Source organism: Protopterus annectens, chromosome 10.part0 (genome assembly GCF_019279795.1).
Source record: "Protopterus annectens isolate FY-2018-M chromosome 10.part0, PAN1.0, whole genome shotgun sequence".
Classification (NCBI taxonomy): Eukaryota; Metazoa; Chordata; order Ceratodontiformes; family Protopteridae; genus Protopterus; species Protopterus annectens.
Window position 1 is genome coordinate 885,843,766 of NC_056744.1, and position 15,733 is coordinate 885,859,498.

Below are 15,733 nucleotides of genomic sequence, written 5' to 3' on the forward strand. Positions count from 1 at the left end.
GCAAAAAAAGTTATCAGGGGTGTATTACATGGTTCAGCATTGGGCCATCTCATGTATAACATGTATTTTATCTTTTATTCAGACCTCCAAATTAACACTTGTGCCATGTGGTAATATAAGTTTGCAGATGACTATAAATTTGGTGTTATTCATTCTTTCACTGACTCACAATTGCTCCAACATTGCTAAGACTATGTTAATAAATGGTGTAAGCACAATGTTCTCAAAATAAATGTATAAAATGTAGTATAGTTCATTATGGCAAACAGAACATTTACACATCATGCTAAATAGGTGACACATGGGACTTCTGTGGTGGTGCAGCAGTAGCAATGTTACCTCACAGCAAGAGGTTCTCCCATTTGATTCTCAACTTGGGTTGGGAGTGCCTTCTGTGTGGAGTCCGCATGTCCTCATCACGGTTGAGTGGGTATTCGAAAGACATGCGTTGAATGGGCATGCCTTCATTGAAGGCTGGGCATCAGGCTGGTAACTCGACACCATAAAAACCAACTGCCAATCATTAGCAGACCAGAGTTCCGCTGTGGCGACCCCTAACCGGGAAAAGCCAAAAGACAAACAAACAACTGAATAGGTGACACATCCTGCAATCAGACACTGCTGTGGGGGATCTAGACACTCTTCTTGTAATTCTTATCATTTGATTATCATGTGTTTGCAGTAGCTCAGAAAGCTTTCTAATTAGCTTATCTAATTTCCAAAGGCATCTCCTCTACATCCAGGAAAACTTAATCCCATTTTACTAATTTCACATCAGACCCATTTTTGAATATAATGCCCCTTTTGGCATGTATTTGTCTCAACAAATCTCTCAACTTGATAGACCTCTGTGATTTCTAACTACAGAACTCAGTGGTCTCAAGACCCCCAGTCATCCAGATAGACTGGCAGCCCTTTCTATGTACTTAGTTTCTCACAGATTCTTTCATGGTGAGCTGTGTCTAGTCTTGCAAGCCATGAAATATCCAACCCTCCATAACTTTTTAATCCTTACTGAAACAAATGGTTAATCAAACACTCAGTTAAAGGACCTAAACTTTCACCAACCAGTCAATAAGACACATTGCCATGATAAATTCATATCCTAATGCATCCCCCAATTCTGGAACAATCTTCCAATACATGTTAAGCACTCTTGCCACCTTTAAGGTAAACCTAGATAATTGGATGGGCAACCTCAAATTCTACATGACTGCCCTCCTTGAGGTTGAAGGAAATTTCTTATTATGATTTATTGGTTAGGTTAGTAATGGCATGTAGACTAATTGCTTAATACTTTCCTTTGAAGGCAGGCTGGACGTGGGCTGCCAAGCCTGAGGAAGCAGACAAAGAAGGGAAAGTCACAGAGAGAAACAATGAGCAGCTCAAGCTGAGGAAGTAGTAGAAATCACGGTAAGAAAACACTGTAAAGGGAAAACTGAGTTTTGCAACAATTGTTTGACAAGCCAAAAGGAAAAGAACCAGAGAAGAAATAATGAAGACACTGTGACTTAACACTGTATGGCTACATTACATAGTTCTCCCACTGAATGAGCCTGATTGTTCATTTAGGTATTGAAGGGCTTTATTGCAGTGGATCAATTTATTACTCAAATTTTGAGTATATCCTATTGGGGATAAATTTGCTGAAAAGCAATTGTAGCAATTCCTCTGAAACATATAGTAAAAAAAAGCATATGTAGTACAATTTAGGTCAGAAATGGTAGCAAAAAATAGAAGTTCAGCATTGTCTACAGCTGCAGGATGAATTAAAAGGGGCACTACATAAATTGTAAGATGAGGATAGTAGCAAATTGGATAATGTTAATGTCCCAGTTGAATGTGATTTGCTTGCCTATTTAACACTTTAATACTGGGAAAGTAAGCATGGAATAGTTTTTTGGGGGGGTGCAGTCCATATAATTGGAAGCCTGTTCATTGAAAGAACATTTCATCATGTTAGAGCTCCTTTCTAGAAGTGGTGTAATCCTGAGAGAGTTTTACATAAATAATGGGAATGTGGAGGTGATGTCTCACAGTGGGTGTACTATTTTGTAGGAAACTAACTTGACAAAATGGACTTTCAACAAGCTGGCACTCAGCCAAAAGGACCAGACCATTTTTTGTGTTCAGGCAGGCCATGGATAAATGGCTTTCTCCACAACACTACTACTGGAGTTCCTGAGGGCTCCACCCTTGGACCTCTACTCTTCAACATTTTCACTAACAACCTTCCCACATCCTCCCACCCTGGAACCCTCATTCAATGTGCTTATGATTCCACCATAGTCTGTACAGCTCAATCACTACCAGAACTGCTTTCAAAAACAATCATTTACTGCAGTTGAATCCTGGATAAAAAATACCCAACTCTTTCTTAATCCAAAGAAGACTAAATGAGTACGTTTTCACCCCCAAAACACCTCACCTGTCACCAATCATTTCAACATCTTTGCATCTGACAGCACTGTCATAGAAATATTGCAGGAAGCCAAACTTCTAGGAATAATCATTGACAATAAACTTTCCTTTCACCACAATATACAGCAAAATAAGAAAACTCATCAAAAACTGGGACTCTTATATAGAAACAAACATTTCTTAACTACAGCAATCGAAGTTTCCCTAGCTAGAACCTTTTTACTTCCCTCCCTTCTTTACAGAGCCCTTATCCTAACTAATTTACAAACTTCTACCCTAAGCAAGATGGAACAGTGCTACAACAAAGTAGCTAAGTTTACCACAAACTCTAAATATTGCAGACATCAATGTAAAGCACTACTAGAACTATACTGGTTTGAACTTCCCAACCAACTTGCTTTTATTCAGCTATCCACTTTGCACAACCTTATTTTCAAGACTACTGCCTGCCCTGCACTAGCCAACTTAGTCACACCTTATATATTAAATAGATCCCTACGATCAGAAGACAAAAATCTCTTAGCTATCTCAAAACCAAAAAAAAAAAAAAAAACAGGCCACTCTCTGTATTCATATTCTGTCTCTAAACTATGGAATTCACTACCTCTAGCTACCAGTTCCATGCCTGGCCTGACCCACTTTAAAACATCTTTAAAATATCATCTCAAAAATACATGGCTGTGCTCCTGTATAAATCCAACCTAATGCTCAGCTCTTCCTCTTCTTCCATGCTAGCTTCATCTTCTTCTTCTGTCGCATCTCACTCCTTCACAGTCTACAAGATCCTGCATCTTTCCTAATTCCTTCTCTGTTTCTATACCACATGCTTAAGCTACTGCTCAGTCTGTAATGCCTCTATTTTTCTTAACTCTTTCCCTGTCTGTCTGCATCACTAACTCGTCTGTTATTATTTTCCTAACTGAAACCAACATTTTATTTTTCATGTACTATAACAGCTAATGTTATACATTGTACTACCTACATACTACTTTTGTACACTTTATCTACTCATAGGATCTGTATAGGTCCACTGATGATTGGTAGTTGAGTTTTACGTGCCGAGTTATCAGCCCTGATGCACAGCCTTCAATGAAGGTACGACCATTCATGCATGTCTCCACGCAGAAGACGCTCTAGCTGAGAATCGAACCGGACAGCGTCTTACTGGGAGGTGACAACACTACTGCAGCACCACCACCACGGGTGAATGACTGTAATTGTCTATAATGATATAACTCTGTAGAACTGTCCAGATGTGTAGTATATCTTGTAACCTAGTTTATGTTATATCAACTTATTTTGTATAGTATTCCTCATGTATTGTTTTTGGACTATAATGTATTTGTATTGCACTGTATATGGAGCTTTTCTCCCCAGGTCTCCACTGAAAATGGGTTCTATAGACTCAGCCGGACCACCCTGGTAAACAAATATCAAATAAATAAATTGTGTTGACAGGGTTGGATACATGAACTGTACACAAGATGTAAATTTGTATTATGTGGAAATGAGACATAATGTTCTAACTTACAAAAAGAATACTGTGCTATGTGTGACAAGGTAAACCAGTTCTACAGAGCTTATTCAATACACTTGCTGCAATTCAAAACTGAAGCAAATTTTATAGTTTAAACTGATAGTGTTAAACAGATAAAATGGTAAAATGAGCAGAACATTCACAATATAACTGCAGTAACCATACTGTTAGAAAAATGAGTGCAAAGTGTTGCAAAAGGCTAACTCATTTTTGTTTGTAAAATTTCAATACTCGTAAATATGTTCTTATGTTTTTAGTTAATGTAGTAATGCAGATTTTTTTTCTTTTCTTGATCTCTGTTCTCTATTGTTTATGTGTGGAGCTTTTCCCCCAGGGTCTCTACTGAAAACGGGCCACCAGCTCAGTTGGACACTACCTGGTAAACACATGTAAATAAATAAATAAATAAATACTAGTCAACAAGGTCTAAATGGTTGAGTATTCAACCTGCTGATTTAGACTTTATGATTTTATATGTCCTAATCACTGTTCTGTATAAATAAATCACTGCCAATCTGAGTTCTATTTGTGCTCTTGCAGTAATAACAATGTGTCCATTGTCTTTTACATTTTTGTCATGATATAGGTATTTATTTTTATTTTAGTTTTAATTTATTAACTGGGGGGCTGATCTACGCAGACCATTTTTAGACTCATCCCAGGGATTGCAATCAAACATTACACAATTGTCATTACTGCTAAAACAAAGACCAGGCAGCAGAAATGATTATACAAGAACTAAGAAGAAAAGCATGATTTAGTGGCTACTGAGTATAAAAAGAGTTTTGCTGATCTTTCAAGATAGTTGAATGATTTAAGCCCTTTACTTTCCTTGGTTAAATGTAGTTCCAGTTGAGTGATAAGCTTGGATTTGTACACACCAAAGGGGTAACTGTATTCAAAGATAAGAATGAAAAGTTGAGTACATTGATAAGATGTCATTTTTGGATTTTGAAGATATTTCCTTGGAAATGAAATGAGTCAGATATAAGGATTTCCTGACTATGGAGGAAACAATTATCTGACTAAGGTGGAAACAATTTGACTGAATGAAACAGACTTGTCCACATAGGTACCCAAGTCTCTTATGACCTTATCTGTCTGAAGAGTACAATTTATAACATGTGAGATGGGAGCAGCTTTTTTGCCAAACACTGCTGTGCTGTACTTTTTTGCATTTAGCATCACTACATCAATTTGTTGTATAATCCAGCCCTTATCAGTACAGTTTATTATCGGTAAATGAGTGGATATCAGTGCCCAGCTTGCAGTCATCTGCAAACTCAGTCACTACAGTTCTAAAGTATTAGCTTGGCTGTCTGCAAAATAAATGCCAAACAGGAGAAGGCTCAGTATCAATTCCTGTAGTACCTTTAGTTACAATTTTATATTCAGAAAGGGTACCAGCAACTTTCACAACAAGCAAATTTGTATTCCAGGGAACAGCACGGGGACCTACATTAAGTCTGACATTTTTTCAGTTATACCAGTAAAAAAGACTGTGTAAAAAAACATGGCCATTTCAAGATAAGCAGAGTGGAGGAGTGACAACTGTTCACAGCATCTGTAACCTTTTAAAAGCAGTTTACCTGGTTCAGAAGACAGGACCTGTCCTTCAGAAAAGCAAACTGATTCAGGTCTGGATCAACTAAGTTGCATATGTTTGCATAAATGAATTCTGCTATGACACATTCTATGGCTTTGCATTTAAACCCAATGATGCTAATGGATCTATAATTACCTAAGTCTGTAGAGCTGTAGAGGGAGTCACTCTTGTGTAGGAGAGGCACAGTGGCTGTTCTCCAGGCTTCAGGCACAAACCCTGTAAACAGGCTGAGGCTGAACAGATTAGGTAGATGCTCAATGCACACTTAGCACTGATGAGAATGTACCCTGATATGTTATTTGGTCCAAATAAGGTATAATTTTAAGCCTTTGACAGTGATTCGAAGACTTGGTTCATAAGGATTTCAGGGGAAACTAACTTTTCATAGATTGTGGGGCAACAATGTGTATAGGTGGGATAAAGTTATAAATGTGGTTATATCCTTGGGATTGGAATGCGTGACATTATTATGGATGAGATAAGTGCATTATTGGACATTAGTCCTTAATTTCCTGACATAAAAGAAGAAAGAGGTGTAGTTTCTTTGATGTATGTAGCAAACTTAAGTTCTTGAGCTGGGGGGATGGGGATTTCTTTACAGCATTTCATTATTTCTTTCTATATATAGTTAAATATGTGTGTGTGTGTGTGTGTGTGTGTGTGTGTGTGTGTGTGTGTGTGTGTATATATATATATATATATATATATATATATATATATATATATATAGGGTCTATATTATGAGAGCGAAAAGACGTTTGCGTGAATACGTAAACGTCGAACCATATAGCGCAAAGTGGACTTAGAGCGAAAGTCGAAAACCGGGAAAATGGATATATCGAATTTCCATGGTTGGCCCATCTGGATTAGCTGCATAAGGTAAGTGTTGGATAGTTATGGAGTTTAGGATAGGGTGCGGGTTAAGGTAAATGCTTAGATAAGTAATGTATGTTAAATTTAGTGTAGTGCTGGAGGTAGGGTTTTGTTAAATGTATGTATGTGGATTATTTCTTTTGTTTGGGTGTATGTCTGTAGGGGACGTGTGCGGTAGCTACGGCCCTTAGGGTTAGGGAGGGGCTAAGGAAAGTACATAGTTAGTTGTGTATGTGGAGTTTAGTGTCAGGTTAGAAGTAGGGTTTTGTGCTTTACTTTATGTTAGAAGTAGGGTTTGGTTAGTGTATGTATGTGCTTTATTTATTTTATTTGGGAAGGTAGTATATAGGTAGTAGTGGGGTTGGCCGACTATGACAGTTCGATTTTTTTTTCCGCTGTTTAGTGCGTTCGGGATTTTTGTATTTCGCAGTATAGGGGTCGATATTTTGGTATTCGCTCATAGGGTTTTTCACTTTCATAATATAGACCTATATATATATATATATATATATATATATATATATATATATATATAGTTGAGTATCAATATGTCGAAGGTCAGAATAATCTTCTTACCCACATATCGAAAGTAAACCTTGAAATTCAAAATATAGAACAACTTATAATGTCGAATCAGCTGAACAAATTCAGCTGATTTGACATTGTTTTCGAAACCATCATGTGATGTTAGGTATAGCAGTTCATTTTACATGACCCCACGCTGCCTATTAATTATATATTCCAACTCCGCGATTGCACTACAGTGAGGAAAGGGATGAATTTCCCAACCGTATTGTACCGCCATCTCTGTATTCTTCAAGTTTATATTAGCGAGTGCATTCGCTAATATAAACTTTCAAACATTGAAATGTTCACCCAGATGAAACTTTGAACATCTGTAGTTCAAAGTTTTCATATGGGTACATCTCAACTCGACATTTTAATAATAAACATACATACATCGAACAGACATAACATTGACACGCATATGGTCAAGATGACAACATTGTTTCTTTAAAACATTGAACGGTTTGCATGGAGATTGCCGTACGGAAAAATTGGCATTCACTTCAATGTAAGTGCAAGAGTTGGTATATTTAAGTAGCAGGGGGTGTGGGGGGTGCAGGGGGGCAGTGCCCCCTGCTGCAGCAAAAAAGTGTTTTTTTTTTGTTTTTTATTTAGTGTCAATGTTTTGAAGATATAATGTTTTTGGCTTGGCCATATGCATGTCAATGTTATGGCTGTTCGACGAGATGAAGTAGAACCATACATATATATATATATATATATATACATATATATATATATATATATATATATACACACACACACACACACACACATATATATATATATATATATATATATATATATATATATATATATATATATATATATATATATATGGATCTACTTCGAAATGCCGAAATTCCAGAATGCTGACAGCCATATGGCCAACAGCCATAAGACCGACATTCAGAATCTCAACATTTCGAGTACATCTATAGAAAGGAAAATAAAATTTTCTTTCAACTGCACCCTCCCCGTAACTTTAATATACCAACTCCGAGATCGCACTACAGTGCAGGAATGGAAATCTTTCCATTCCACACTATAGTGAGATGCTGGTTTCACATTGTCAGTATTCAGAATGTCGGCCATATGGCTGTCGGCATTCTGGAATTTCGGCATTGTGAATGGGACCCATATATATATATATATATATATATATATATATATATATATATATATATACACAAATACAAAATATATTTGGGGTGACACAAGCCTCCACATTGAATGGTATGGGGGGACTTGCCTGTAAAAAATACTTTTAAAGAAAGTTATTTTATGTGGCAGGTTAGACCAGTTATTTTCATCTGGTTGAACTCTTGCCAACTTTTAGTTTAACAACATATAGGAGAATCATTGCAAAAATGTAATGAAGTAGGAAACAATAGAGGAGTTCAGAAGAAGAAGAAGAAGAAGAAGATAGCTAATCAGTTTAGTGCAACTTGTAGAAATATTTTCTCTAAAATGAACATTAAGAAGCATGAGCGGGGAAGTAAGGATACTACCTTGAAAATGGGAATACCTTGGAATCTGGTGCATAATTTTTTGCACCTTTTTCCCTTGCTGTTTGCCAACCATCAGCATTCCCTTTCATCCTGAAACCATAAGGAGTCATCTTGCAGGCAGTCATCAAAGGTTTCTTCATAGCCTTAACTCATCGCAAGATTTCCTGCATATTTGACATTTCTTTAGTGTTGATTGCTTTGACCCATGTTCTTTTGCACATACACTTAAAACTGGTTACAGTGTGTAAATGCACTGATTGGTTATTATGTGTCTTCAGCCTTTTGCCCCACTTGTTGCCACATTCAACCTCAATTTGGTGTCAGTAATAAAGAAGAGTGGTCTTTCTCCCTCTCTCCCCCTTGGATATGTGAGCCAGTGTCCACCAAATACTGCTAATGTCCTGGGTCACATCTTCCAGTGCCTAGATCAAAAATCAGTCCTGGTCATCTGTCTGCAGTCAAAGCCAGCTTCTGCTAAGAGTAAAATATAACAATATTACTTAGAAGAAAAACAGATGTCATTATTTATATACTGACGCAAAGTGATTAACTAATATTGATATAAGATCATGGAATTAACAGACAGCAAATGGTGACATAATGAAGGTAGGAAAGAATATGGAGGGGTATGGAAAATGAAATGACTTTATAGTTAATAAATCCAGCAAAATAAATAAATGGCTTTGGAATAATAATTTATTTATTTATTTATTTATTTATTTATTTATTTATTTATTTCCAGTTTGATAACCGGGGAAGTCCACTGGGCCCGAAAGCCCGTTTTCAGTGGAGGCCCGGGGAGAAAAGCTCCATGATAATACATTACACACAAAAACACAGCAGAAAAGCTCTAAACTAATACATTGCACACAAAAACACACTCTGTTCTAATAGCATAATACTTTAACAATTTCCAAACAAGAATGAGGTGCATTGGGCACTATACATAAGAAAATGATATATTAATGCAACTGTAATGTTAGTAAAGTAGGAAAGGAAAAGGAAATTATAGATAGAGTTTGAATGCAAGAGCAGGGAAGTATGGGAGAAACAAAGAAGAAGCAAATAAATTAAAGGAGAGGTGTCCAGAAGAGGATAGAAAAAGAACAGATAAACTAATGTTCATTTTGTGATTGAGTCCAGGAGAACACCTTGAGAAAAAGGCAAAAGATTTAAAGGTGAGAGTAAGCATACAAGTGGGCAGTGGGATGAGAGCACTTGAAGGAAAATAAAGGGTTTAATCAGGGAGGAAGGAGGAGATAATGAAGAAGAGAGAGGGGAGCTAAGGCGAGTGTCAGAAAAAGGGGAACTGGGGGGGGGTGGAACTAGGATATATTGAGATCTAGGTAGGAAGTATACAATTACATTTCCAATTTTGGAAGAGGTGAGAATGGAGAAGAGATTTAAAGTGTTCATAGTTTGTAGTGGCTCTTAGAAGGGAAGGAAGTGAGTTCCATTTTTTTGCTGTAACATAAAGGAAAGACTGAATAATCATAATTCACAAGAATGGCATTTTGTAATCAAACATATGTGCCATGAAATTTAAGCAACAAGAGTTAACGTGGTGGAAAAGATTTGACTTAAGTTATATCAAAATATATACCTAATTTGGGACGGTGATTTTAATTGTGTAATAAGCTGATAAGTAAACTGGTATTTCTAAACTGCCCATATGTGTGCATGTGGTATTCATGTGTGTGCTTGTGTACATCTTGTGACTGAATTACATCCCATCAAGAATTAGTTTTGTCTGCCTTGCAGCTATTGAATGTTGTGGGAGGCCCCGGTTCCACTATGACTCTGAAAAGGGCATAGCGGGCATTGAAAAGTGAATAAATGAATGAGTCAATTTGGAATGAGAGACAGAGAATTATAGTCAGGAAATAATCAAGTGGCTGAAAAAGAATAATGGCAGCTGTCACTTTGGTGAAGCTATAAGATGTTGACCAATAAGTTAAGAAACCATCCATATTTGCTTATTTTTCTGACAGAAAAACTACACAAGTACCAGTATAAAAGGACAATTGGCTCCACCAGATCCTCAATGCCATGGTAGAGTGTGTGGTAGAGTATATGTGGTTTCCTCATATCACAGAGTAGACAGCCAACACAATGTAGACTATTTATGATTTAGCCCATTTTCCAGAGGTACTGTGGGCAATAGATTGTACCCATATTGAAATAAAGACCCTTCCTGCTCAGGTGGGAAGAATATACGTTAACAGTAAAGGTTGTCACTCTATTAACTGTAATGCACATGGTGGAATTTATAATGTTTCCAGACTACCCAGGCAGTACCTATGATGCCCGCATATGGCATACCTGTGAACTATATAAATGTTTTTTGTGGGGTGATTTTTCTCAGGGACCTTTTACCAGAGATGCTGGATATGTCCTAGAACTGTGGCTGATGATACCTATCAGAAATTCACAGACTATGGCACACAGTGGCTACAACAGTGCCTGCGACAATCCTGATTTATCACTGAGCATGTCTTTGACTTGTTGAAGTTTCTCTTTTGCTGCCTGGATTATCTGGTAGTGCCCTATAGTATGACTCTGGCACATGTATTGAAATACTTTCTGCATGTGCTACGTTATACAACATAGCATTGAAGAAACAGTTCGGGGTATGCTTGCAGGTGGAACAAGTTACACCACACCAGACAGTAGAGGATGAGTATGATGAGGAGGCTGTGCAGGAACAGGCAGCAGAGGAAGACTATGCTAGATGAAGGTGGGTGAAGTATGCCACTGGCTAAGAGGCAGCAGCTGGCTTATAACATAACTATGGGCCATATTAAAGCATTATAAAGAACATAAAAATAATGCATGCAAACCCACACCCATGTTGTATTCATTCATGCCTGAACTGGCCACACTGTGTGTCAGACATAGGCTATCCATGTAACAAAGTACAGAGGTCAGGGCATAGTTATCATTATTTGTACAGGTGGTGGGGAGACACAATTTGCATTGTTGTCTACAGGAAACAGTGTACACGATGCTATGACTGATATCAACCTGATGCTGTGTGTGCCAAATATGAGGAAGAACATGACCTAGAGTACACAAGGTTGGGGGTGCTGTTGTTAGTTATGTCCATGTGTGTGGTTGTGGGCATTGGAGATGTATGTGGTTGTGTTTGTGTGTGTTTATCTGCTGCGACACAGCCTCAGCAGATGTTACAGTTCTGTGGTGAGTTTGTACAAACATGTCCAGGGCAGCCACAGGAGATGTGTCTGCATTCCATGCATGCCATTGTCCATGGTGCTGTCCTTTTCTGGGTAGGTCACAGGCACTATTCAGCCCTTGCCTAGGAGATTTGTGTGCATTCTGTGCATGTCATTGTCCACAGGAGTACTCAAGAGCCAGATCATGTTGAAATGGGGCCCTAGGCAGAATAATGGATCAGAGCACAACTGTCCCCTGTAACCATTCCATTGCCCAGTTACTTGGCTGTCTCTCCACAGTTACCGTAAGCACTGTTAAAGACCTGTCAGTGTGCATACTACTTTCTTCTTTACTTTTACAGTGATTACAGAGATTTGATTTGAAACTTTTGCTTCAAATGTTATAGCGCAAACACTAATGGCAGGTTGCTAATGAAAACAAAACAAAATAGTCTCACCTTGAAAACAGGCTTAGCATGAGCAACAATAAACTTCTTTTCTCTTAAAACTCACATTCATTGAAAATACATCTGGCCTTTAGTGGATTATGTGTACATTTACATCCACAGAAATCCCCCAAAACCCAGCAATTACATCTTTCCCAGATATTGGTGACAAAAAATTAACAATAATAATGACCAACATCACATATTTCAAATTTGTTTCACACAAAAACATGGTATCAGAAGTATTCCAGGTTAATTCTCACACATACATACAAGCATTCCCACTAGTGCTGCAAACCCAGATTATTGACTGTTTAAAAAGGACCATATAAAAGCATAAGGTAGTTTCATCCACAGAAGGCCTGTGACTCCCACCAAGTATAACTACTTTGTTGACTGTGTACACCCATTGTTATGAAGAAATAAATTACATGTACTTTATTGGCACCTTTGGGTGAACTACATGAAATTGTATTAGATCGCTAGCATTTCACCATAAGGTCCAGCCACATGTAACACAGTTTAAATAGAAGAGCATTTATAATGGCAAAAGAAATATCAACCACCCAAAGCAATATACACAATCTCTACAGAAGTAAAAGTCATTTGAATACTACCATACTAACAAGAACTATTACTAATGCAGAGGCTGCTGCCGGCAAACAACTTTGCATTTAATTGCTTCATAAATAAATGCAATACCTGCTGTACTTGAATAAACTGCCTGTGTTGCATTAAAAAATAGTGTGCCGGTGATATTTCCAAACCATGTTTGGTGTGTGTGTGTGTGTGTGTGTGTGTGTGTGTGTGTGTGTGTGTGTGTGTGTGTGTGTGTGTGTGCGCACGTGCGTGTGTCTGCCTGTGTGTGCATGTGTATATCAGCTGCTATGTGCTCCCAGCAGATGTTGCAGTACTGTGGTGAGCTTGTACAAATAATGTGTAATGCAGTACAGTACACATTTACCAAACATGCAGTAAGCTAATACACAACAGATACACATCTGCGGCATCTCCAGTGGAGATTCTCAGAGCTTGCTGCAGTTTTGGTTCAATGTACAGTACTCCATTGGAACAGTCTAGGGATGACTCAGACCCTTCATGTAGAGATGGAAGGAATTCCCCTGTCTCTGCTGATGATGGTTTGGGTAACAGACTGCCTCCCATTGTCCTAAGCTCCTGTGCCACATGAGCAGAACACTCCTCAGCAGCATTATCATGTCAATGGCCCAACATCTGACCTGACTGCAGTCTTTTCCCTGGCCATTGACAAAATTTATATTACTGATCAAATGTTGCTAGACATAGTCATGATAGGGTTGTTCAGTCTTATTATAGCCAATCATCTGCTGACAGTGAAGACAGATGGCCTGCAACAAGATCTTGCATTTTTGTGGATTTCTTTTGGCAGGCATAATGTTATGTGTGAAAAGAATAACTTACGTGAAGATATGCACATCAGCACCTTCCATTTTATTTATTTTATTTATTTTACATTTGTTGACCGGGCTAGTCTGGCTGGATACATGTCCATTTTCAGCAGAGGCCCGAGGAGAAAAGCTCCACTATAATTGGTACATTACATAAAAAAAAAACATTACTGTACGATACTACTTATAAGGATTGATGAACTAATTGAATGTAGGATATAAAAATACAGAAACATATTTACAGAATTGTACAGTTCTTGAATTACATCATTTTTTACAGAATATGTATAATACTTAAAATACTAAATACTGAGTAGAAATTCCTAATCACATGTTATTAGGAGAAGCAGGAGTAGTAAGTTTTGAAAAGAAAGGAAGAAAGAGGTAGCACATACAAAGGTCTATACTATATAGTATTGACAGCTAAGATAATACATTTGTGCCAGGGCACCAGTTCTAGGAAATAGAATTGCATGGCAGGGAGCAAAGTGTGAGTGTAAGTGAGAGGGTAGATGACAGGATCCAGAGGTGTATTGAGTAAAGAGAAAAGATGTTATAGGAAAAGTAATATCTAAGTGGATGTAAGGTGAGCTATAGAGGAGGAGTGATACAAGTAGTAGAGACAAGCAGAGAAAGTAGAGGAGGGAGTTGTAAAGAGAGTTGGGCAGTAAAGTCAGTCAGGATTAGAACAAGGGCATAGCCAGTTGGATTTGAAATGGTGCCTTAGTTGTTTTTTGAAAAGTTTTGATGAGCCTAGGGAGGTCAGTTCTATGGGAAGTTTATTCCAGTAAGAGCCAACAACATTTGTAAACAAGGAGTCGCCAGCTTTATTGTGTGATTTGAGAGTAGTGACTAGTAGTTTGTTTGCTGAGCGGAGGGAAGTAAGATTCTTGTAGAGGGTGACAAGGTTATTAAGTATTGGTGTATTATTTGGGTAATGGAGAATTTTATAGGTGATAACTAACTGGTGGAGGAGAATTAGATTTTGAAGTTCAAGCCAGCTGAGTTTTTTGAGATTATCACAATGATGGAATGGGGAACCTGTGGCAAATCTGGCAATGTTATGGTAGGTTGTGGCAAGTTTCTGAAGGTTTGATTTTGAAAGGTTGATAAAGGATGGGGAGGCATACAGTAATGTAGAGATGAGATGTGTTTGGGCTAGAGACACCCTGCTAGTCGGTGTAAGAAAGGGCTTAAGTCTATAGAGGGCACCTATCTTTTTATTTACAGCTTTGATGGTTAGGTTAATGTGGGAATCAAAGTTCAGTTGATTATCTATTGTAAAACCTAGCAGTTTAGTTGAAAGGTCAGGTGTAATGATAGTGCCATTATCAGAAACAATAGAGAAGGAGAAGGGGGTAGACTTAGGGGTAGGTGAGAAAAGTAATAATTTGGTTTTTTTGGGATTGAGGAGGAGACAGATATGTTGGAACCATTTTTCTGCTGCTGTAAAGACTTTTTGGGAAGAAGAATGGAGTTCAGATGGGGATCCAGCAGAGCAGATGAGAGTTGAATCGTCTGCATACTGAATACATGTGGATGTTGGGAGTGAAATAGATAGGTTATTGATAAATATGGAGAAAAGAAGGGGACCTAGGATGGATCCTTGAGGGACACCGATAGTGACTGGGAGCTGAGAAGATAGATGGCTGGCCCAAAGCACAGCTTGTTTTCTATCCTTCAAGTAAGAGTCAAACCAGTGCAATGCCATAGAGTCAAGTGAGAGATTTCAAAGTTGTGTAGCAGAAGTTGATGATTCACCATATCAAAGGCTTTAGACAGGTCGAGAAATAAAGCAGAGGAGAAAAGGTTTTTATTTTGTTGATATTGTCTGTGAAGGAGAGAAGAGCAGTAGAAGTGCTATGGAAAGGTCTAAAGCCGTGTTGGGAGTCTGCTAGTAGGCTATTATGTAAGAGATGATTTAAAAGTTGTTGGTGTATACAACGTTCCATAATTTTAGATAGAGGTGATAGAAGGGCTATGGGAAAGCTCATTAGTGTTTCCTCCTTTATGCAGAGGAATGATGTGGGAGACCTTCCAGAGGGAAGGAATAGTTGATTCGGTTATTGTTCTATTAATTAAGATGGAGACTGGGTATGCTAGTTCTGCTGCTGCTAGTTGTAGATATTCGGCTGGTAGTTGGTCAGCTGATGGAGTGCATGGTTTCAGCTT